This window comes from Trichomycterus rosablanca, chromosome 14 (genome assembly GCF_030014385.1).
Source record: "Trichomycterus rosablanca isolate fTriRos1 chromosome 14, fTriRos1.hap1, whole genome shotgun sequence".
NCBI lineage: Eukaryota > Metazoa > Chordata > Actinopteri > Siluriformes > Trichomycteridae > Trichomycterus > Trichomycterus rosablanca.
Genome location: NC_086001.1, coordinates 1,812,501 through 1,838,011, shown reverse-complemented (window position 1 = coordinate 1,838,011; position 25,511 = coordinate 1,812,501). Strand labels below are relative to the sequence as shown.

The 25,511-nt window shown below is 42.0% G+C and overlaps 1 protein-coding gene across 5 annotated transcripts in view; it reads right to left on the bottom strand.

The window, feature by feature from the left end:
* Positions 1-21,847, bottom strand: part of elavl2 (ELAV like neuron-specific RNA binding protein 2) — a 49,798-nt gene extending 27,951 nt beyond the window's left edge. For all 5 annotated transcript variants that reach the window (XM_063008175.1, XM_063008177.1, XM_063008176.1 and 2 more), the window contains exon 1: positions 21,783-21,847. The gene's annotated coding sequence lies outside the window, so the exon portion shown is untranslated. The remainder of the gene's footprint in view (positions 1-21,782) is intronic.
* Positions 21,848-25,511: the final 3,664 nt, after the last annotated feature.

Sequence of the window (25,511 nt, the reverse complement as noted above, 5' to 3'; positions counted from 1 at the left end):
GATGTTTAAGATCTTAAAGCTCATCCTGACAGTGTAGTTATAATAAAATCAGCCGAGTTTTACCTTACTATATCATTTCGGCATGAAAATAAATAATAAGGTGCTTGGGTACAGCAGTAAAACACGCTAGACCACAAGCGCCGAGAGCTCATCTCTGCTTTCAGCCAGCCGGGCACCTATAGAAGCACAAGATTGCCTGTGTGTTTGTGGGGGGACTCAAGGTTGATCACGGATGGCAGTATTTTACCCCATACTGACAAAATCACTGTAAAATATATTAATAAAAGCTATAAAAAAAAATTATTCCTCATTTATTAAATCAATTTAGAGACACTGACTGGAAATAGGTCCCCAAATTACAACCCAACAACCACACTTTTCCCTTAAAGAATTATAGTGTGATATAAAAAAATAGAAATATTTCACTACAACATATTTAAAGATGGTTAAAACAACAGCAGATGTTTAAAATACAAATCAAGGTTAGCACATTTTCTATTACATTAAATCACCAGTTACTAAAACTAAGACGCACACATCCCCATAGGTAAGTACCAAATGCCATCCATGATTCTTTATGCTATGCAATTGACCGCTGATGAGCCAAAACATTAGAACGCACGTCTCGGGAGCTCACAGGCAGTCATAGATGAAGGGAAAGCCGATAACCGCTGATAAATAAAAGAGAGAGATTAAAAACTGCAATTTCTATGCAGGTAACTTTGGCACAAAAGTAAGTGAACCGCTAATTCACTACGCTCGCACTGGTTGGAAGGTGGTCTTCATTTACATGACATTATCTAGTTATCCTAAAACCATTCACTGAAATGACATTTATTCATTCTAACACCATGTTTACATTTATAACTTACATACGTGGATGTGCTAGGGCTTTTGGTTACACGTGTGTGTATACGTTATAGGAAATTTATTATCGTTTCAGTTAGGGTTGCATGATATTTTTTTTTCCTGCTATTATATTGCGATATTAAAAAAATGCAGGAATTTTCACCACATTATTAATAATATTAATAATGCATGTACAGTATCTTACTCTAAATAAGGGGCTCATCTGTGAGAAAGCGTGATGCCTACAAGAGATACAAAAGATTATGACCAGCTGCATCTTTGTACTGGGTTGAAACTGAGCATTAAACTAAGAAAGCTTCAATATCACACGAGGGAATTATTAACAGGATTGACAAAATGGGTCATTTAATATTTTATTTCACAATCAAAACCTCTTCAAGTAGTAACATTATTTAAAATAAAACTATACAAACAAAAGAGCAGCTATATACACCCGTTCCAAATCCCAGATTTCTTAGTTACTTAGATGCCTTAGTTACTAAGCACAATGCTGAGACTCGAAAACGCGCGTCCTTAGTGATGAAGGCAATCCCAGAATACACTGCGGCATCTCTTCTCTCAAACGTAAATAAATAATTATTCATTTTTAACGAGTGTTTTTCTTTGCAAGAGTTTTCTGTACGCGAATCCAGATGTTATGTTGACATGTTAGCGCCGTCCCACCTCATTCCATTGGTTTTAATGGCAAGATGCTAAACGCGAAACTCGATGGAACCGGGCGTGTTCCAATAACCTGCCTTCTAAGTCATTGACTTATTAGGATCCTCTCTACTGTGGCTGCTGCCTGTGTAGGTAGTAAGACGGCGAGGCGGCTCACTGGGTTGTTGAACACACTGGTGTAGATGCGTCATGGAAAATGTGAACGGTGTGAATTTTCGCTTTGTGTCGAGCAGCAAAAAAGTTTTAGCGTGACGTATTCGATTTAATTTGCATCAAGTGACATCGCACGTCCCGCCACGTGACTATCGCGATGTCGATGCTGAAACGAAATATCGTGCAGCCCTAGTTTCAGTTTCATTCAGGTTAAAAATGTCCTTAATTGCCGCTCAGGTGGCGCAGCGGTAAAAACACACGCCAGAATACCGGAGCTGGGATCTCGAACACGTCGTATCGCGTCTCGGCTCTGCCTGCCGGCCGCACGAACAACGATTTGGCCTGTTGTTCATATAGGGGTGGGACTTTCATGACCTCTGCTGGCCGATCGATGGCGTCTGCACAGAGACGAGGAAAGAGTGCGTTGGTCAGGGTGTGGCTCTCCGTACACAGAGCTGAGCTGCACTGCACTCGTCTAGTGTGGGTGATGAGATGCGTACGGCTGCTGCCCACGTGTCGGAGGGGGCGGGGATCGGCACTGGTGGAGAGGAAGCGTGAAAAATAATAATAATAAAATATCCTTCATTGCTTCACATCCTGATGTGTCCAGTGCGACATCGAGAACACAACCCTTGATCTTTGCTTCATTTCAGGCAGGTTTTCAGCTGGACCTTGACGACTGGGCATATCGCTTGGTTGCATTCATGACGGGACTGGTGGTTAAAGATTATTCAGTCGTGTATCTCTTCTTCACACGTCTTTGCACTGTGGGAGGAAACCGGAGCTCCCAGAGGAAACCCGCACAGAGACGGTTAATAACCGATTCAAATAATCCACGATTCTAATCGATCTGACATGTGGTATGAATCGAAATTCACTTTTTACAGCAGAGGGCGCTGGCGTTATACACCTCGCCTGGTTGACGTCACTGGCGCAATACGCCTGGTTGCCAGATTCGGGGTTTTCCAGGCAAATTGGGCTCAATTCAAAATCGTTTTGCATAGTTTGTACCTACCTTAGAAATAAAAGCGCATTCATTATTTAGATAAACAAAAGATAAGCACAAATCCAGGATTTTATTTTCTTTTTTAAGAGAAATAATGAAAGGAAACTGTTATAATTTGTCTTCAATTTCAGTTAAATTGAGTGTATCGTTGCATCCCTACAGAACACGCAAACTCCACACGGAAACCTGGGAATCAAACCCAGGACCTTCTCACTGTGAGGTGACGGAGCTACCCACTGATCCACTGTGCCACCCTTGAGGAGCAGTTTAAGGAGGGACGTTCTACAGGTAAGAAATGCTAAAAAGATTCTCTCTTCATTGTTCTAAAAGGAATCGCAGTAAGTAAAATTAGATGAGTGATTTTTAAATGACGCAGCCGAGTGTAATAAGTGTTTTTTTTAATCCCCCAAACCACCAACATGACGGCCTTTTTTATTTTAACCATGCCTGACGGATGTGAGAGGGCAAAATCGATTCAATCCACCAGCATATGAATTTGCTCCGTGGAGGCATCATCTTTTAGCCTATGAAAATGCTCAACATAGCTCAAGGACAAGAAAAGCTGACTGTGAGCCAGATAAAATGCTGAACTAGGTAAAAAAAAAAAAAGACGGAAATAAGTCTTCGGTTTCTCCAGCTTCACATCCGTGTGTCCGTTTCTAATTTCAGCGTTTAATTGAACAGAGATCGAAACATGGGCGGTTTTTCCTTATATAACAGCAGCTTATCAGAAAGCTAAAATATTCGTGGGATTAAAAAAAATGACTGGCAGCTTCAATTCCACGTCCCAATACAGCACTTCACCCCACCATCAACGATCTAACTATAGTAAACCACTGCTTCTATTACAGTACACAGGTATAATAGACTATTAACCCTGGTCAAGTCAAGTCTAATTTATTTATATAGCGCTTTTTACAATGGACGTTGTCTCAAAGCAACTTTACAGAATCCAGGACCAACGGACCAAAAAACCATTGTTGAGCAAGTCGAGGGCGACGGTGGCATGGAAAAACCTCCTAAACATGAACAACCAGTCCTACATAAACTAGATTAAGGTGATCTGATAATCATATTAATGACAACACGGTTTAAAAATGACCCATTACCATTCGTGGAAAACAGCTAAACTCAGTGAAGCCTTTCAAATAAATGAGAGGGATGATCTGGAGGACTTGGTAGTCATGAGAGATCATGAAATAAGTGTTTTGCATGATGAGATGAACATTTGCACATCACCTGACCAATATTACCCCTACAGTGAAACATGGTGCTGGTAGCATTGTGCTACTGGTGTACTTCTCTGTTGCAGGGAAATCCTTGCCCAGACCTTCACCCCATTAAACATCTGGGAGACCTGAGGATGGCAGCTCAGACACTATTCAATCAGATGGAGCTTAGACAGTCTGTCATGAAGAATGGAATAAACTGCCCAAAGCTTGTACAGATGTATCCAAGTCCAGCAGCTGTAATTCCTACCAAAGGGACTGACGTCATAAGGGGTAATTAAATGTAAATTGCTGGTGGTGCATAAACGAGAATAATTGTAATCAAGAGTTTAAAAAAGTACATTGGTATGATATGAACTAATCATTTAGAGTTCAGGAAGAGAAACGCTAAACAATGTTTCATTACCCACTAGCATTAGCTGGGCAGATCCGAAAACAAATTAGAACCTCGAGAGGCTAATTGGCCAAATCTCACATTCGTAGTTTTGTATTAGCTTCGCATCATTAGGGTTATCATGCGTACTCCACTTCACCTGCTGTCGTTTTGGTCCCCCCCCTTGTCCCAAATGCTCTGGAGCATGTAGTTAGAACATAAATGGCTAACTGTGGGTGCTAAATGAAACGATTAGGTGAAAAGCATCATCGCTTCTCCAACCAACAACAGTTTTCAACAGTCCCCAAATACACATCAGTGGAGTCATTTCTTACGATCTGTACTAATATTTAATTAAAGATGTATTATTTGGTGCTGTTAAAAAGAAGTTTTTGTATGTATAAGAAACCTGCAATGCTATTAGTTAGCATTGTAACGTCCACGAATGAAGAAGGTTGCTGGTTCAAGCACCACCACCACGTTGTCACTATTGGGACCCTAAGTCGGGCCTTTCTTATTTATTCAGTCATAGTTGTTGGTCGCTTTGGATAAAATTGGTAAATGCTAAATATGTAAATAACCCTGTCAATCAGATCAAAGCTGCTTTAATTGTGCACTTTATTAGAACTCGCGTCCTGTACTAACAGATTATCTGGGTCACTATTATCACAGCAGAAGCTTTAGACCGGGGGTGTCAAACTCACGGCCCGCGGGCCAGATCCGGCCAGAGCGAGAGCTTAAACCACCGTACGATTGTTGTGATGGTTCGAGTCGTTACAGAGACGCGCTTATAATTTAACGGGACTGCGGCGCCTTTAAGAGACAACGTGACATCGTAGTCATGGCAACTAACTTTGACCTTCGCTGAGAAGCCATGTGACTTTTACGGCAAAAGAACGCGGGTAGTAACGTAAACAATAATAATAAATATAAATAATTATCTTGCAGTATAATACAGAAGCATCGTCTGTAAGTCGTGGCGTTTATATTCTCAGTTGTTAGTAAATGTTTAGTGAGTATATCACAGCGCTTTAGTTACAAATTCACCGTAATTAAATACAATCGTTACCGTTACTATAGCAATTAGTATCTTTACACACAATGCTAACTCCTTAGCGCTATTTTACGTTTGGTTAAATCTCATATTGTACCAGATGTAACACTTGACTACAGCTGTGTGCTTTTACTGTATTAAGTTCTTTATTGTTTTTATTGTTTGTATTTTTACTTCATTCTGGTGCACACAGTGAATCACACAGCTGGGAAGCAAATAAACCGACTGTGTTCTGAAGAGAGCTGTCTGTCTGTCTGTCTGTCTGTCTGTCTGTGTCTGTCTGTCTGTCTGTCTGTCTGTCTGTCTGTCTGTCTGTCTGTCTGTCTGTCTAGCTGAGCAAGGGCGATAAACTATTAGAATGATTGTCTTAAAATACACTGTAAAATCCTACATTAAACTGCATCTCTCACAATGCAGGCTGATTTTGTGACCTGCAAAGTGACGCATCCCGCCAGTAGATGATGTTAAGAAATATTTACACATGATCCCAAAATGTACAAGAAGATAAATAAGAAAATGAAGCAGAAGGAGGAAATGTAATGAAAGTGAAAACAAGTTTGTGCTTCAGGAAGAGAAACCGGTGCGTCTCTTGTGTTATGAGGCCGTGTCTGTGGTAAAGGAGGACGATATAAATGCAGAATTCAGCCTCCAAGAAAAACGACAGACTGCAATCACAGCAGGATACGTTACAATCGGCCCTTTGAGGGCCACAATAATGTTGACGTGGCCCTCGGTGAAAATGAGTTTGACACCCCTGGCTTAGAGGAAGAAACACTGAGGTGTTCTATGCTAGTATCAGCCCTGATGGTCAGATCTTTAAGTGGTATCGGAGCTGCACGAACACTCGCAACAACACTGCATTAACACACACGATTATTTTCAGTGCAGCTACTAAGTTTAGCATAAAAAGCCAAATGAAAAGCATCAGTCCTTATGGTATACGGTTGTTATGCTAGTTCAATCATTTCCTGCATTCCCTGCTTGCTGGCCCATGATGGCCGAGACCCAAAATAAAATACTACACACTTCTCATAAATAACAACAACAAGCAAACATCTCAGACATCTCAGTTAGCTCATCTATCCCGTCACTAATCTAACCTACTGAAATCCACCGCTTCATCCAACAGTCATTTCCACAGCTTCCTTTTGTGCTCTTAAAATAACCAAGCAAACCAGGTTAGGTTATACAGGTACTGGCTTACTGTTGCTAAAAATGTGCCTCAAACATTAAGGCAGATTTGTGCAAGTACATCTTGTGAGCGCGAACCTCAGCTCTGCTAACGGCCAGTCAGGCTGCTGAAATTACGACCCCTGCTGGCTGATTAATGCCAACACACAAGGACACGGGGGATAATGGAGATCGGTGCACGATATCCACATGAACTCGCCTGGAGTAGGGATGCACCGATCCGATATTAAGATCGGATATCGGTCCCGATATTACCAAAATGAGATGGATCGGATATCGGACAATCGGGCCGATCCACGGGTCCGATCCGTTCGCTTTGGTTCGTTTGCGACGCGTGCCGAGCCCACACAGGACGCGCTGCCGACGCACGGCGTATAACGCAAACAAAAACAGCAACATGGAGCGAGCCGAAGAGTCAGCTGCATGGAGGTACTTCACTTGCTCGCTATGCTAACAAGTTCGATGGCAACACGTTTATTACTCATGTTTAGCTGCTATATTTTATTTTGAATTACTGTTTGCACTAAATATTTACGGATAAGTCCGTTTGAAAAAGTTATTTAAGCTACTACTGTTTTTCTCATCGTCAGCAGCCACATTATGGGCGTGTTCGGAAACCTAGTGAGCCGCCTCGCTGCCTTACTGCCTACATCAGCGGCTGCCTCAGTAGAGAGGATTCTAATAAGTCATCAACTCATAAATCAGGTTATTCGAACGCGCTACTTACACAGCGATTCCATCGGGTTTAGCATTTACATTAAAAACAATGAACTGAGGTAGCACAGCGCTAACGCTAACGTCAATATAACATCTCCCTTCATGTACCGATAACCGTTACATTTCCTGACAAGCTCGAACTTGCAAATAAAAACACTCGGCACAAGTTTATACAAGTTAAAAATCAGTAATATTTTATTTACGTTTGATAATAAATACGTTTCTCCGCCCCGTCAGCTGTGTTTATTTTTCTACAATGAATGCTGGGATCGATTTGGTCACCAAGGCAGCGTCGGATGCTCACTCGTCGAGTGAAAATAACACTGAAATATTAAGATGCCTGTTTATTATTTTATTACAGACGCTCTGCTTAACCCTAGCACTCGGTGTTCTTCAAATATCAATAACCCAGCCTGAAAACACACACTTTTCAGTGAAGCAAAGGTCACGGGTCGAGTTGTTGTTTCTAAAGCCGTTTGCATGGGCAGTCTCGGCATCAGAGTTTACGCTTTTTATCCAAAGTGCCTTACAATGACAACAGTTTGAGCAATTGAGGCCCAGCAGTGGTGGAGCTTGAACCAGCAACCTTTTTGATTACTAGTCCAGTTACCACTGCCCTACAATAATCTAAGACAGATAAACTATAAGACTATAAAACTTGCGCATATACTTATTGCTATAGGACAGCATCCATGCTAAATATAGCCACATCGATTAGGAATTAATGAAGTATGTTTTCTTTTAACGAACTCCTAAACTACTCGGAATTAATTTTCATTTACTTAATATGACCGAGAAAAACTAATTTAGGCTCATAAGGACGACACGGAGCATCCCATTAGATAAATGAATCAAAGCGGGGCATCTGCACCACTCAAAGAATTCAATTAAAGCGATTTTTGTTTAGTCGAGGCGTTTAGTTCACAACTCGTACAGAGCTGGAACTTTTTTTCTTCATTCGGAGCACAGCATGCCTCTATTCCTCCTGGCAACAAAATGATGTAAATTAAAGGGGGTGTAAAGAAAGTGTAAGGAATGGGAGGGCTTCTAAATCACAGCAATCAAAACAATGTAGGAAGTAGCAGGAGGTCTGAGACACGAGGCGCTGCAGCGCAGAATAACGAAGTCTAGAATTAGTTTGTTTTGAATCTTTTTGCAAAATGGATTGGGTTTACAGCAGGCATCGATTTTCTTATTTTGGCATTAAAACTTAGCCTACCTACAAGACGTTTGCTGGCTAGGCTTCGGGTTCATTAAGAACAACTGGAGACCATCATAATGCTGTTCTTAACACATCCGTAGAATTAGAGACAAAACCTTTAAAAAAAAAAAAAAATCCTTCACGCAAACGCAGCGTCCCAAACAGCTCCGAGCGCTGCTGCTGCTGTTCCTCCACAACGTTCTGACGGTGAGGAGAAGCTCCGTGGTCCATATTGTGAAAGCTCAGAGGCACGGAGACGAAGTAAATGTTTAAGACGAAACTAAAATGAAACGGAGGCGGCACGGTGGGTAGCGCCGTCGCCTCACCCTCGTGGCAAGAAGGTCCTGGGTTCGATCCCCAGGCGGGGCGGTCCGGTCCGGGTCCTTTCCGTGCGGAGTTTGCATGTTCTCCGTGGGTTTCCTCCCACAGTCCAAAAACATGCAGTCGGGTTCATTGGAGACACTGAATTGCCCTGTAGGTGAATGGATGTGTGTATGTGTGTGTGTGCCCTGCGATGGACTGGCGTCCCGTCCAGGGTGTTACCGTGTGCCTTGCGGCCATTGAAAAGCTGGGACCCTAATAGGATAAGCGGATAAGAAAAAGAATGAATGAATAAAATGAAACGCCAGACAACAACGGAATTTCTGGTAGGATGAGTGCAGAAGAAAGATTTTTAAACAGTGTTTAGTGCTCTGTCCACATACTCGAACTCAAATCCTCTATTCTAATACATAAAACTGATCAGAATTGCTGGTGCAGTCCTACCTTCAATTAAACTGGGTAAATGACAACGTTTACTAGACCACACTAATCAATACTCTGCATGAAACCATTTATTTAAAAAGCAGAACATCTTGACCTTTAAAAAATGACTTTTGCAGAAAGCCTGGAACAGTGAATTCAGGGTTAAATGATGCACCGTCCAGACCAAAAGCTTGAAAACGGTCACACTTCTTGCCATCACCGCAGGGGTTATAACAAGCTGCGATGCAAAAATAATCTGGAAAGAAGCGCCAAACGATGTCACGCCCACACACCCAGCACGTAGGCTAACGGCTTCTCCGTGCTGCCGCTCGGTACACGGCTCCGGCTGTTCCACTGCCAAATAAATAGTTTCCCATCCTATTTAACATGAATGTTCATCAGTTAAACACACCGATCAGCCATAACATTAAAACCACCACCTACTGTCCATTTTATCAGCTCCACTTACCATATAGAAGCACTTTGTGGTTCTACAATTACTGACTGTAGTCCATCTGTTTCTCTACATGCTTTGTTACCCCCCTTTCATGCTGTTCTTCAATGGTCAGGACCCCCACAGGACCACCACAGAGCAGGTATTATTTAGGTGGTGGATGATTCTCAGCACTGCAGTGACACTGACATGGTGGTGGTGTGTTAGTGTGTGTTGTGCTGGTGCTGGAGGTTTAAAACACCGTGTCCACTCACTGTCCACTCTATTAGACACTCCTACCTAGTCGGTCCACCTTGTAGATGTAAAGTCAGAGACGATCGCTCATCTATTGCTGCTGTTTGAGTCGCTCATCTTCTAGACCTTCATCAGTGGTCACAGGACGCTGCCCACGGGGCGCTGTTGGCTGGATATTTTTTGGTTGGTGGAGGATTCTCAGTCCAGCACTGACAGTGAGGTGTTTAAAAACTGATCCACTCATACCAGCACAACACACACTAACACACCACCACCATGTCAGTGTCACTGCAGTGCTGAGAATGATCCAGCACCTAAATAATACCTGCTCTGTGGTGGTCCTGACCATTGAAGAACAGGGTGAAAGGGGGGTAACAAAGCATGCAGAGAAACAGATGGACTACAGTCAGTAATTGTAGATCTACAAAGTGCTTCTATATGGTAAGTGGAGCTGATAACATGGACAGTAGGTGGTGGTTTTAATGTTATGGCTGATCGGTGTTTAGCTAGTTTTCTTGGTTAATTTAAGATAGGTGCTGGTGTGGGTGGGATGAGGTTGATGGTTCCAGGTAGACGTACAGTATCCAACATCAGTCAATGAAATCCATGACGTGAACGACACCGGTGGGATCACAAGTTCAGGACATGGCATCCGATCTGATAAACGGGAGGATTCGGGTGGGTAACGTTTCCGTCCAGGGAACTCGCCATGGCTCATGCAAGCTACCGAACACAAGTGATGACCAGCTGAGCTGATGTTATAGGCAGGCGAGGTATCAGATGGTATTAGACATGATGGAACAGGTTCTGAATGCCAAGGCACAGAATTCATCAAAACGGCTCTAAAGCTGCTTCCATCGAAAGCTTTACAGATAAGAGCACCGCTGTAATCAATTTAAGTTAGTTATTTTTTCCTCTTAATAGTATTACAATCTGTTTAAAAACATGATAAATTACAGATCAGTTTAAAAGGATTGTGGAAGCAGAAACAGAATTACCACTGCACTATTTTATCATGAACGAAAATGCAGATGAGCAGCCGAAAGATAAGTGGCAAGTAAAAGTCTCTAAATATCACAAGACAGAAACCTTGAGAGGAACCAGGCCCACCAGGGATCTCCATACACATTAGGGTGGCATAGAGATTTACTTAAATGAATTGGAATAAATAAACGACATATTCGGGGACGAAAAATAATTCCAAATAAAGTATATTATACAAATAAAAAGTATAGAGAATATATACTTGGTGGTTGCAACAACTGGAGTGAGTAAGAGAAACTCAAAGAACCAACCAGCACCACTTTAGTGAGCAGGAAAGCATCTCAGAATGAACGCTCGAGGTGAAAGGGCTACAACAGACCTCACAAGGATATCTAATATTACAGTGGGCAAAGCCACACGCATTTGGGAAAATGTTGCCTGGTCTGATGACCCTTGATTTCCTCTGCAACATGAATGCAAGTTCAGCATACTCCAATGGCATCCCCAGTTACCAGATCCAAATGCAATACAGCATCTATCAGGCAAAGATTTACGGCATGATTCAGGTAATCAGGAAGAACTAAGGACGTTTTGAGAGCAAAGCAGACAGCAGTGCTACCCCAGTACAAACATGCTGTTCCTAATGAAGTGGCCAATGATTGTATGTGTACTAGGGTTGGGCGGTATGACGGTATTACGGTATACCGCGGTATTTAAAAATGTGAAGCGCCAAATTTCCGCTTCAGGTCCACCTTGAAAACGGAGACTTTAAGACCTGCGCGCATCCACAATAAGGGAGGGGCGGGAGTTGTAGGCGGTTGGAGCTCACTGATTGGTTGTGGGGGTGCTCACATAGGGTGTGTTCAAACACCTAGTGAGCTGCCTTGCTGTCTTACTGCCTACACAGGCAGCTGCCTCAGTATATAGGATTCTAATAGGTCAATGACTTATTATAAGGCAGGTTATTCGAACGCGCTACTTAGACAGCGATTCCATCGGGTTTTGCCTGCTAAGCTAACAGTTAGTATCTTGCCACTTTAAACTATGGGATGGGGTGGCACAACACGCTGGCATGTCAATATAACATCTGTGTACCGAATACGGTTACATTCACTGACAAGCCCGAACTTGCAAAAGAAACACACTTGTGCAAGTTTATACAATCTAATATTATCTGTGTGTGTGTGTGTGTGTGTGTGTGTGTGTGTGTGTGTGTGTGTGTGTGTGTGTGTGTGTCGCGCTCACTCGTCGCGATACTAAAAGTGTTTCGGATCTGAATTCCGACAATAAACAGCTTTTATTATGACTGATTAATTCCCCGTACTGATACCAATAAGAACGGCGCAAAAATGAAAACATATAAAACACATATAAATATATAACGGTTCCCAGAGATGCGACTCGGTTCGTTTGAAAGAGCCGTTCAGTAGAATCGGATCGCTCGCGAACGACCCGTTACTAACAGAGAGACGTCCGCAACCCCACGCGGTAATACCGTATAACGCGGTATTTTCTGAAGACGGTATGACGGTATGAAAATCGGCAATATCGCCCAACCCTAATGTCTCCAAAGAAAATGGAGGCCGCTCAGGTGGCGCAGCGGTAAAAGACACGCGCTGCAACCAGAGCTGGATTTCGAAGGAGCGTCGTTTCGAATCCAGCTCTGCCTTCACCGGTCGAGGCTGGGCGGCTATGGACAACGATTGGCCTGTTGTCCGGGTGGGGGGCGGGACTCGAGACCGTAGGGGATGCTCTCTCAGGAACGGGGCGGTGGCGCCCTCTGCTGGCCGGTCGGTGGCGCCTGTATGGAGACGGGAGGGGGTGCGGCGGAGTGTGTGATCCTCCGTGCACGGTACTCTGCCACGCTGCACTCGTCAAGTGTGGGTGATAAGACGGTCGATTGGCTGTGCACGTTTCGGAGGAGGCGTGGAACGGCCTCGTCAGCCCCGATCAGGAGCAGGAATCCGCACTAATGAGAGGATGATAGATGGGACGAAATTGGACGTGCTAAATTTATAAAAAAAAGAAAAAAAGAAAATGGACTGGGGAGAACCCTGGAAATCCATGAAAAATAGATTTAAAAGCAGGGGAAAAAAGATTCATGGCCTCCAACAGTAACCCGGTTTCAACACCAGCTTTCACCCCCCACACTCCTCCCCAATTTCATTATAAAAACCTTACAGCATTCGGAAGGCAGGAACACACTTGACCTCAATAATTTCTCAAGACCAACATTCATCCATCATTCCCTCACCACGGCCGGAAAGTTCTGGGAAAAACTAGAGCCAACGAAGATGTGGAGGCTACCTAGGAACATTTTAGTGTCACGCCCTATTCAGAGGGACACTTTTAAATTTAAATGTTATTTAAATACCGGCACTACTCGGGTCTAAGCAAGTCCACAATCAAAACGTACGAGAGACCCTGATACAAAAATAAATAAATAAATAAATCACACCACAGCAGCAAATTCATCTTCAAAAATGTCATTAGGCGACGATGTTTTATTAATGCTTTCACTTAAAAGGTCATTTAAATTTCCAACATGTGGTTCATATCCATGTGAAGGCCAGAGCTGCAGATCTTTCTCATGCACCACTGAGAAAGAGATTCAGTTCTGTGCCATGTCATGAGAACACACAGCTCAACTCTGCTGAACATTTGTTTTTGCCCCACACCCTAATATAACCGCAGGACTCGCCTAACGTCGTAACCTAACCTAGCTACTGAAATCGTTTACAATCTAAATGCTGAACTAGCTGCGGCCCTATTAGAGCTGCCTCGCTGACATAAAACTAAATAAAACTAATATTTAATATTTTAATGGGGTGCTAAAAGGTTCAGTTAATGGTCGACTAATGACCGGTCAAATGTGCTAGCCTACCACTGCTAAGCTCTGTGAAGCTGTGAAGACTCAGCTACTCGGCCCAGTCAGAGCAGAGAGGAAATAGCCAGGTACTAGGACTGGGAAGGTACAAATAACGTCCAGGGAAACTGTGTCCTTTCTACCGTGTCTAAACGGGTTTTCAGTAGAGATGGGACGATCGATCGGCTATAAAACGATATCGGCCGATTTTTAATCAAAATATGCGATCGGCGATATTTCCCAGATGTAGCCGATCCGATGGTGTGATATATAAAGACCGCGTTAAGCTTAACGGCTCAGTGGATCGATCCAGACTTTGAGCTACGAAGCACCAACCATCACATCACCATTCATCAACCATCGTACAGAAACCATGGTGAAAGCTCTTCACCACCTAAAATAACATCATTAACGTTGTGCATCGTACATAGTTCAGGATCGTCTGCTCTGACTGACAGAAAACGTTTAGCTCCACAGAGGGAACGAGTCTGACTCGGTTACAGATCTGTGGTAATATCAGTGTAATGAAGCTTTTTAATGTAAGAGAGTCACACAGAATGTTCTGTAGTAGCTGGTGTTTATTTAAAACCACGACATTTAATTAATAACAGTAAACACCGAGAGATAACCGAGAAGAGGAACTTACGCTTCACATAAAACGAATCGACTCATGAATCACTTATATCGATACTGTGAACAGAGCGTCTCTCTTAAAGGCACACACACACACACACGTCAATGCTTCTGTCAGCGGTTTATCTTCACTGCTCGTCCTATTTTTAAGGTTTTTTCAGACTGAACTGTATAACATCTAACCTGCATGTGTGTGGGGTCAGTTAGACCAGGGGTTTTCAACCTTTTTAGGCATGCGCGCCCCCCCCTGGTGAGACAGCGCTCAATTGCCTATACCACGCTCAACTTCCTTCCGCCACGCCCCCCTCCCCTCCTTCATGAAGCACGGCTTGATCGCGGATACCGAGCTCGGCTTCCTCCACGCCCCCTTCCCCTTGGTGAGGCACGGCTCACGCCCCCCCCTCCCCTTCATGATGCGCGGCTCAATCTTGTGTGCCACCGGTTCATAATAGTAATCTCGTGATGCCACTCGCGCCCCCCCCCCCCCCCCAGACAGGCACTCGCGCGCCCCACAGTTTGAAAACCCCAGAGTTAGACTAATGAGCTATGTCTCCCGTGGGTGAAAAATGAATCGCTTTAGTTTTAGAAGTAAAAAAAACCTCGCAATGCCGCCACACTCCCTGGTCAGGCACTCGCGCCCCCTCATAAAATACAAATATTACTCATTTTTATTAAAGGACAACCTGTAGCGCTTTCTTTAACATATTTTTTTATTGACAGAAGTCAGTGCTGTATAGCATCCATGGGCACTGCCCTTGTGTGTCCAGTGTCCTAGCAAAATGCAGTCAGCGACATCACACTGATTTATCTAGTGCCTAGTTCATTAAAAAAAAAAAAAAAAAACTGCTCATCTAGACTTATAACGAAAGAATCACCACACGCTTCCACAAACTAGACACTCAATTCAAAAGCAGACGGGCACTCCGGAGCTGTGGCATTAGCTTTTAAACTCAGTGGAAAACACTGAAAGCACCACTATAATTTCCACTTAAATATAGAACAGAGTTCAACACAAATTCGACTCACTTAAATGAGCAAAAGCCACATAATTATTTGTTTTTATTAACAAAAGTTTCTTCCAGCCCTAAAGTGTGAACTAAGACTGACACAGGCCTCTACAATACACCTGGACGATAAGTAACAAGGTTAAACACTAGACCCTTGGCATCCTGCGGTAGACACGGCTATCTATAATAGCTCAAGCCAAAACATTTGGACCACGGGCTGTCAGAACAGCTCTGACCCACTGAGACATGGACTCCACAGGACTCCTTCAGATGGTACCAGGACGTTACCAGCGGATACTGTACTTCTGTACATTGCAAGCCTGATCATCCTGGTGAATCTCTTTTGTAGGTAAACACCACCACATGCCCTGCCCACGACATGACCTTAAAGAAAATAGGATTCATCAGAACGACCAACATCCTTCAGTTGCTCCGATGTCCAGGTTAATGCCCGCATGCACGTCGTAGGTGCTTTTTGATGGTGGACAGGAGGTGCATGGGCACTTTGATTCTCCTGCAGCTCCATACACAGAAGGGTACGATGAATCGGGTGTTGTGACACATTAAAACCTTGAGTTTGAGTCACAGTAGATCTTATGTTGGTCAGGAAGCAGACGTCATAGCCTTCATGTCCCCACTGCCATGTACATTTTTAGGGATGGTCCTAGCATTTTGACCTTACGACCTTAGGGTTTTTATTAATGCAATCTACAATCTAAATACGACAGACTTAAGACCTGTGTGATGTACTCAGCTGCATTCACCACCTATAAGCTTAAAATTACAAACCTTGTATGAGAGATGCACAATGTTTTTAGCCCTGCTGATACAGATTCTACATCCTCACACAATTGCACTTCAAATGCTTATGTTGGCAAAGCCAATATTCCAAAATGTAATGTTTAAAATGTATTTCTTGTAAACCATTAGGAAACACTATATTTTAGGGACAGGGTGGCCTACTGGGTAGAGCTTTTGGCCATCAATCGGAAGATTATCAGTTCAAATCCAGGCTCTGCTACGCAGCCACTGTTGGGCCCCTTGAGCAAGGTTTTTTTCCCCGTTTTGCACGGTTATAAGATATCAAGATTGGTTTATTTAAAAAGAACTACGTAAAGCACCCTCTGTTGATTGGTGTTATAGCAGATGAGAGCATATTTTCTCGTCTAATAAGCAGTAAAATCTTACCAGTAGGTATCTGGTATCCATCCATTCATAGATCCAAGACCACTACTGAGAAGATTCAAAAATGCACTATTCTAAATAATGCACTGATGCACTTAATAATGCTGCTGCACTCGACACATACTACCATGTCGATGCAACAGTTGTACTAACGTCTAATCATCTACCACTGGTGGTTCTTTGGTAGTCCATGTACACTACGGGACAGGGTAAAGTAAGTGCAAACCTATAGGAAAAATGAGAGCTAGATATGTACAGTATAATGGCTGGCAGACATCATTGGTTATGTAGTGGCACTGTGAAGACATGAATCCGGCTAGTATACACGCTTATTTGACTAAATATCTAGGTTATTAGTAGGGATGTAACGATGCACCACAAGACAGTTAAAAATCGGTGCACACGTGCCACGATTTGAATCGGTTATTCATTTAAGATGAATTGGTATTCACTTTAAACAGCAGAGGGCGCTGGCACTATATATATATTTAGAATTGTGAAAGTGAAACCAGAATTGTTTTGCATAGTTTGCACCTACCTCAGAAAATAAAAGATAAGCACAAATACAATATTTTATTAAGAGAAATATTAAAAGGAAACGGTCAATGTCTGTAATTGTAAGATTTGTGTGAATCGTATCGCATCGTGGGTAGAGTATCGTTACATCCCTAGTTATTGGAAAGCCAAATTTATTAGAAATGCTTTTTTTCTTCTTTTTTTTTTTTTTTATAATTTAGCGCGTCCAATTTTCATCCCATCAGTCAATCTCTCGTTCTACCGGTCCCTGCTCCTGATTGGGGGCTGACGAGGCCGTTCCACGCCTCCTCCGACACGTGCACAGCCAATCGACCGTCTTATCACCCACACTTGACGAGTGGAGCGCGTCAGAGTACTGTGCACGGACGATCACACACTCCGCCGCACCCCCTCCCGTCTCCATACAGGCGCCCCCGACCAGCCAGCAGAGGGCGCCACCGCCCCGTTCCTGAGAGAGTATCCCCTCCGGTCTCAAGTCCCGCCCCCCACCTGAACAACAGGCCAATTTGTTGTTCATATAGCCGCCCAGCCTCTTAAGGCAGAGCTGGATTCGAAACGACGCTCTTTCGACATCCAGCTCTGGTTGCAGCGCGTGTTTTTACCGCTGCGCCACCCGAGCGGCAGAAATGCTTTTTTTAATACAAATGAATAAAACCACCACCGAACCATCTCTAAATCTGTGTTTAAGCACGAACATTCAAGAACTACTTGACTTTAAGTAGGAAGCATCTATGGACTGACTTTACATACGGGGTAAAATATTGATCAAATTCACATAGCAAAACTAACACTTTCCAGCGATAAATTTAGACGAAACTGCGTATTCTATTTATCGAGTGCTGTATGGATGAACTTTCACCTGCCTTCGAACATTTTTCCTACACGCAACATGAAAGGCTATTTTTATTGAAAGCGAGGCACATTTATTGGTATTGTGTATTCATATACACAGTGGTTATTCAATGTGCTTTACATAAAGCATAAAAACATGAAGTTAAAACAAAGGAGATGAGTGTAATTAAATTGATAAAGGTATAATTCATGTTTCAAGACAATCCGTGCACGGTTAAACAGCTCGTTAGTTCTATTTAATGAGTTCAAGGCAAGGCAAGGCAAGGCAGTCCACAGTGACCTAGCCATCTCAGACAGGGCTCACATCGAGTGGGAATGCTGCACACCCCACACTAGCTTGTTGGATCTGAAGGGAAGAGTTGGTGCAGGTTGGTCAGCAAGACACCGTATAACGATACACCCAGCACCAATTTAACCCAAGTGACCCAAAAAGAAGTTGTAAACGATACTAAAAATATCCTAAACGTTTTGGTAATAATACTTTTGTTGACACTAACACAAAACGTATTTGGTGCTGTAATTGGTAAATAAATCTTCTGATTGCCAGGAGGCCAGTGTGATTTCTGTGTGCCCTAAATGAGGGCTCGATATCAGTGCTGCCTTGACCTTGCAAAGTTTATAAACTACTTCCTCTAACAAACCGATTATACACCGATCAGCCATAACATTAAAACCACCTCCTTGTTTCTACACTCACTGTCCATTTTATCAGCTCCACTTCCCATATAGATGCACTTTGTAGTTCTACAATTACTGACTGTAGTCCATCTGTTTGCATGCTTTGTTAGCCCCCCTTTCACCCTGTTCTTCAATGGTCAGGACCCCCACAGGACCACCACAGAGCAGGTATTATTTACAGTAGTGTTCAAAAAAATAGCAGTGATTTAAAAAAAGTGAATAAAGCACAAAATCATTATAATAACTTTTATTTCCATAAATGCAAATGCACTGAAAATACTACACTTTCAATTCTAAATCAAAACATTAACAACATTTAGCCAGTTTGTGTTCATCCTTTACAGAAAGTTAAGAAAAATAAATATTAGGCTGTTCAAAAAAATAGCAGTGCAGCATTTTTCTTTAAAAACTCAAAAAAAAATTATCTATAAACTGAAAAAAATGTTTGAGGTTTCACTTTAAATGACTGAACTAATATTTAGTGGCAGAACAATTGTTTCTGAGATCTGTGTTGCATGGAGTCGACCAACTTCTGGCTCCTCTGAACAGGTATTCCAGTCCAGGATGATTACACTACATTCCACAGTTCTTCTGCCATTTTGGGTTTTGCCTCAAAAAAACGTGTTTCAGACGTCAGAACACAAGTTCTCTCTGGGATTGAAGTCAGGGGATTGTGCTGGTCACTCTATTACCTCAATCTTGTTTGTCTGTAACCAAGATGTTTTGGGTCATTGTCATGTTGAAACACCCATGTTAAGGACATTTCTTCTTCTTCATAGAGCAACATGATCTCCTCAAGTATTCTGATATATTTAAACTGATCCATGATCCCTCGTATGTGATGAATAGGCGTAACACCATGGTATGAAAAACATCCTCATATCATCATTCTGTACCACCGTGCTTTACTGTCTTCACAGTGAACTGTGGCTTGAATTCAGTGCTCGAGGGTCATCAGACATACTGTCTACGTCCACTAGACCCAAAAGGATCAAGTTTGCTTTCACCAGTCCACAAAATGTTGAGCCATTTCTCTTTGGACCAGTCAATGTGTTCCTTGGCAAATGTTAACCCATTCAGGACGTCTTTTTCTTAACAACGGAACTTTGCAAGGAGTTCTTGCTGGTAAATCGGCTTCACTTAATCATCTTCTGTACTCACTGGTAACTCCAGATGTTCCTTGATCTTTCTGGAGGTGATCACTGGCTGAGCCTTTGCTATTTTGACTATTCTTCGATCCTTTTGAACAGTAGTTCCACGCTTCCTTCTGCATCTTTCAGGTGTTGGTCGTCACTTTAAGGCATTTGAGATCATTTTAGATGAGCAGACGATAATTTGCTGCACTTCTCTGTATGTTTTTTCCCTCTACAATCAACTTTTTAATCAAAGTACGCTGTTCATCAGAACAATGTCTGGAACAACCCATTTTACCCAGTATTTCAGAAGGAAATGCGCTATGACCAACCTGTGCAACATTTGCCCCCCTCCTACCTTAAATAAGGGCCAAAATTGACACCCGTTCTTCTGCAGAATGAATGACTTCACCAATTGAACTCCTCACTGCTATTATTTTGAACAAGCCCCTTTCAATCAATGCTTCGATTACTCAGAATGAACGGCATGCATGTCTTAATTGTTGGGTTTGTTTTGTTTTCAATACTCTACTACACTTTCAAGTTAATTATTTGCTAAGTAGAAATATCACTTCTACTAAAAACAGTGATTCATCAGGTTAATGGTGTTGGACTGCTATTATTTTGAACACCACTGTAGGTGGTGGATGATTCTCAGCACTGCAGTGACACTGACACGGTGCTGGTATGAGTGGATCAGACACAGCAGCGCTGCTGGAGGTTTTACACACCGTGTCCACTCACTGTCCACTCTATTAGACTCTCCTACCTAGTCGGTCCACCTTGTAGATGTAAAGTCAGAGACGATCGCTCATCTATTGCTGCTGTTTGAGTCGGTCATCTTCTAGACCTTCATCAGTGGTCACAGGACGCCGCCCATGGGGCGCTGTTGGCTGGTGGACGATTCAGTCCAGCAGTGACAGTGAGGCGTCTTATCCACTCATACCAGCACAACACACACTAACACACCACCACCATGTCAGTGTCACTGCAGTGCTGAGAATCATCCACCACCTAAATAATACCTGCTCTGTGGTGGTCCTGACCATTGAAGAACAGCATGAAAGGCAGTAACAAAGTATGCAGAGAAACAGATGGACTACAGTCAGTAATTGTAGAACTACAAAGTGCTTCTATATGGTAAGTGGAGCTGATAACATGGACAGTGAGTGTAGAAACAAGGAGGTGGTTTTAATGTTATGGCTGATCGGTGTATATTAAATCATTAACTGACCTGTTTGTGTATTTATAGTGTCAAATACACTATACCCCATACAGCACTGTTACAGAGCACAGAGGATCAGAAAGCAGCTATTTAAGGGTCACAGGGCTGCATTCATTATTCATCACACCTGATTTAAATCAGCTAATCAGAGAAGCTAAAATAGGGGAACCTTTGTAGGGCTGCACCCCACCTTAAACTGAGTTCAACACACTTAACTGGATATAATGCTTTAATCCACATAATATAGTACACCAAAATTAAATAAAGCAAACCAGAATTTAGTAGAGATGTCAAAATCTAGAACAACACTAATGTCCCTTCAATTAAACGCAACTTAACCAGATCGTACGTAAATACGCAGGTCGTATTCCAAATATATGCTTCCCTATAATCTAGGGCACTACACGAAGTGCAGATCGCCATTTTAAACCAAGCACAAAAGTGCATATAGAGAGAGTGCACAAAGGCATTTGGGACACAGCCAACCGAAAATCAGAAATATCACCTCGGTTAACAATTAGACTCACCAGTAAATTATTCAATTGCATTTGTAAAATAAAGACATCATTAGCACTGGAAATGTTATGATTTTAATTAATAAACAAATGCATATAATAAGGTTAAACGTTCGCCGAATTCAAAAAATAAAACCGTTAAAACAGTCGATGACGTAAGCTGTTAGCATTTGTGCTACCTTAACACGCAAAGAAACCAGGCAAAAACAATATATATATACTTTAATCGTCTAGGAAAAAGCAATTTCTTAAAATAAAAATAGTCCACTCTCCTTTCTTACCTTTTACTTAAAAGCGTCGAGCGAAGATGCTCTTTTACTACAGACGCAGCTCCATAAACGACGAAACGTTTGGCGGGAAAAAACGCAGGCGTGTAAATAAACTGGCAAGCCAATTAGCCAATCAGAAGATAAATGACCACACGGATTAGCCAACCAGTACACCACAGACACGTTTTCCTTTTCTCTGATTGGACATTACGATTTAAAGTAGGCGGGACATATCGCCACAGGGCTAATTATTCTACCTCAGGTGTTTTAAATGCAATGGTTTGAACCCAAGCTCTGTGGGCTGTGTCTCAATTAAACCAAGCTTCCTACTGCTCACACACTACAACGAATTTATATGTGCTTTAAATGTCAACCATTCATCATGTGGATATTTGCAGAGTATACATACTGAAATAAATATTAAAGGTACTGATGGTGTTGGATATTCTGCGCGATCTCTTCTTCAACACGATTCAACACTCCCTACCGAGTGCACTATGTAGTGATTAGGATGTGATTTGGGACACACTAAAGACTTTGGCGCACAAACCTAGCCAAAGACGTCTTTTTCTCTGATAATAGTTGTTGTATTTGATAAAGTTATAAAAATATATGTTAAACAAAGGCAAAATACAGGAATCAATTTCTTTTAGAAAAAAGGTTGTTAAAGTTCCTCTAATTCTTACTACAATTTATTTTCCATATGTGTTTTTTATTTAATGTGTAATGTAATGAGGCGTGCATCACCTTAAAAAGTAAATTAAATAAACATCAAGTATAGACAATAATGGTCCATCCATCCATATATCTGTCTGTCTGTCTATCTGTTTATCTGTCTGTCTATCTATCTGTCTGTCGGTCTGTCTGTCTATGTGTCTGGCTATCTATCTATCTATCTGTCTGTCTATCTATCTGTCTGTCTGTCTATCTATCGATCTGTCTGTCTGTCTATCTGTCTGTCTATCTATCTATCTAACTGTCTGTCTGTTTGTCTTTCTGTCTGTCTGTCTATCTATCTATCTAACTGTCTGTCTGTTTGTCTATCTATGTGTCTCTATCTGTCTATCTATCTATCTATCTGTCTGTCTATCTATCTATCTATCTATCTATCTATCTATCTATGTCTGTCTGTCTGTCTGTCTGTCTGTCTGTAATATACAGTATCTATCTATCTATCTATCTATCTATCTATCTATCTATCTATCTATCTATCTATCTATCTATCTATCTAATTTGACACAGAATGGTTTGATGCACTGTGTGTTCTGACACATTCACCTCATCACCAGGATTAAAATCATCTGCACTTGGAGCCACAGTTGCTCTTTTATTGCTTTAAAGCCTTCATGTTCCTTGGCATCAGTGAACGATGCCCTGGCTGCCTGCATATGAGCATCCCTTGTGATTTCTGAGATACTTCAACCCAATTGTCTGGACATAATTATTTGGCTGATTTTATCTGCTTAATTCAACACAAGAACCACATGAACTGTGAGGAACTACCATCAGCCCAACATTTAATAGATCCCTCACCCTCACATGGACCAATGTTATCACACAAGCATTGTCATGCACATATTTGGTGGATGGCCCTAATGTTCTGATTTAATAGTGTACATGACTGCAGGAACATTAAGCTTTAAAAGACTTATGTGCACAAATCCCTTTCTGATCAGTACCTCTATGAGTACATATACGTTATATGGTCAGCCTATACTGCTGAAGTGTTTCAGCCACACCCATGCTAACAGCTATATAACAATATATGCTTTCAGCATATGGAGGAACTCCAGTGGTCCTGTCCTGATCTCAACCCTTTCAAACACCTTTAGGATTGCAGGTCAATGATCACTTTATGGACACAAAGTCTCACAGACACACTTCAAAATCTTGTGAACACTCTGCAACACTATACAAATACTCATGGCCACATGAGGCTACTTTTGGTTATATAATGTATGTGGTGTGTAGTACTACTGTACATACATGGCTAATAATATGACTAAAGGCCTTGCTCAAGGGCCCAACAGTGACAACCTTTCAATTACTAGTACCTTAACCACTAGGCTACAACTACATAGTATAGTTTATGAACCAGGGCATTATTAAATCGTTCAACCTATAGCATCCAACACTATATGTATATATTTATTTTCGTCATTAATTAACATTGGCTTTCAACGACCTACAAAACGATTAAATATTGAGTTCACATACGCTAGCATTGCTAGTAATCACGCCAATAGCAGAAAGGTCCGATGGAGAAACTCCGTTTAATATGTACAAAGCCATTCAGCACAGAACCTTGACACATACAGCATAACCCCTACATACCGAGTGTTCCACAGGTAGACATGCTCTAACCTTGAACTTTTAACCATCCTAAAGTACATTTGTATTTTGCTACATTACATATATGATGATTTAGAGGTGTGAATGCAGTGCATGCATGTGCACGCTAAATACACAGGGCTCTGCAGGTAGAAATGCTTCCAATATCAATGCATGAATGTATTTTTAAATGCTTCATGCACACAACAGAAGATTTAGCTCGACTTTGGGGCTCTCTCTGATGATACGACGATCATGTGGGCTATCTTTACAACTGTAATGCGCTGTATAGGTGATTATATGGATATGCACTAGGGTTGGGCGGTATGACGGTACATTCACGGTCTTTGATTCCTCATACGGTACAGATTTTACATATACTGCCATACCGTAGCACAGTCAATACAACAGCTGTAGCTTCAAAAGAACGCAGATCATATAATATTGTTCGCCGCTAGGAGCGCTATGGAGCGCCGTGCAGATTAAGCAGTTAGCCAGTTAGCATGACAGTGTTAACAGATGAGAGAGGTTTCCTCAATATGGTGAATAAAATAAACAAAAACAGATGGAGGATGAAGAGAGGGAGACCAAATATGCACCAGGAGAACCTGCCAAATAAATGAGGCATGTCGGCAGATTAGAACAGACTAAAACACTGTAAAATATACTGCACGGTCTGTCGAGCCACAACGACATTGCGAACGCAGCAACAATCCACATACGCAAGGACACGATTCCTCGAGTCGGGAAAGAAGCTTTCGGAGCGATAATTAAAACTCTGGATTACAGGTCTGTCTTACCGGAAGTGGAGATATTTAAAGTCGTCCACTTTTCAAACGTGATTTGTTAAAGGGAGAGCTAAGGGTCATTGTACAATACTTAAATATTAAATAAACAATAATAATTGTAATTATTGCAAATGTTTCACGTGTCCTGATTCTATCATATTGTGTCATATTGTGGGTCCTCAAAACCATTATATTCATTATATACATGCTGAAATTAAAATGTTTTATATTCTATGCACTTATGACAGTAGAATCAGCCTCAGTCATACAAAAAACACACCATAATATACCGTGAAACCGTCAGAATCTTAAAAAAAAAAAAACAATACCGTGATACAAATCTTTGGTCACACCGCCCAGCCCTAACATGCACCACATTTCTACACACATGCACATGCTGCCTACAATGATTTCGGATGCTAGGAGCATTTCCCTCGTACCTGCATGAATGTACATTGATGCCTCATGTGCAGGCAAGACATTTGCATCCGCTCAATCCTATTCAGGGTCGCGGTGGGTACGATTCACCGGGCGATTAAAGGCAGGGAAGAACGCACCGGACAGGTCGCCAGAGTCCATCACAGGGCTGCACATGTACAGTATTCTATTCGATTTTAGTACA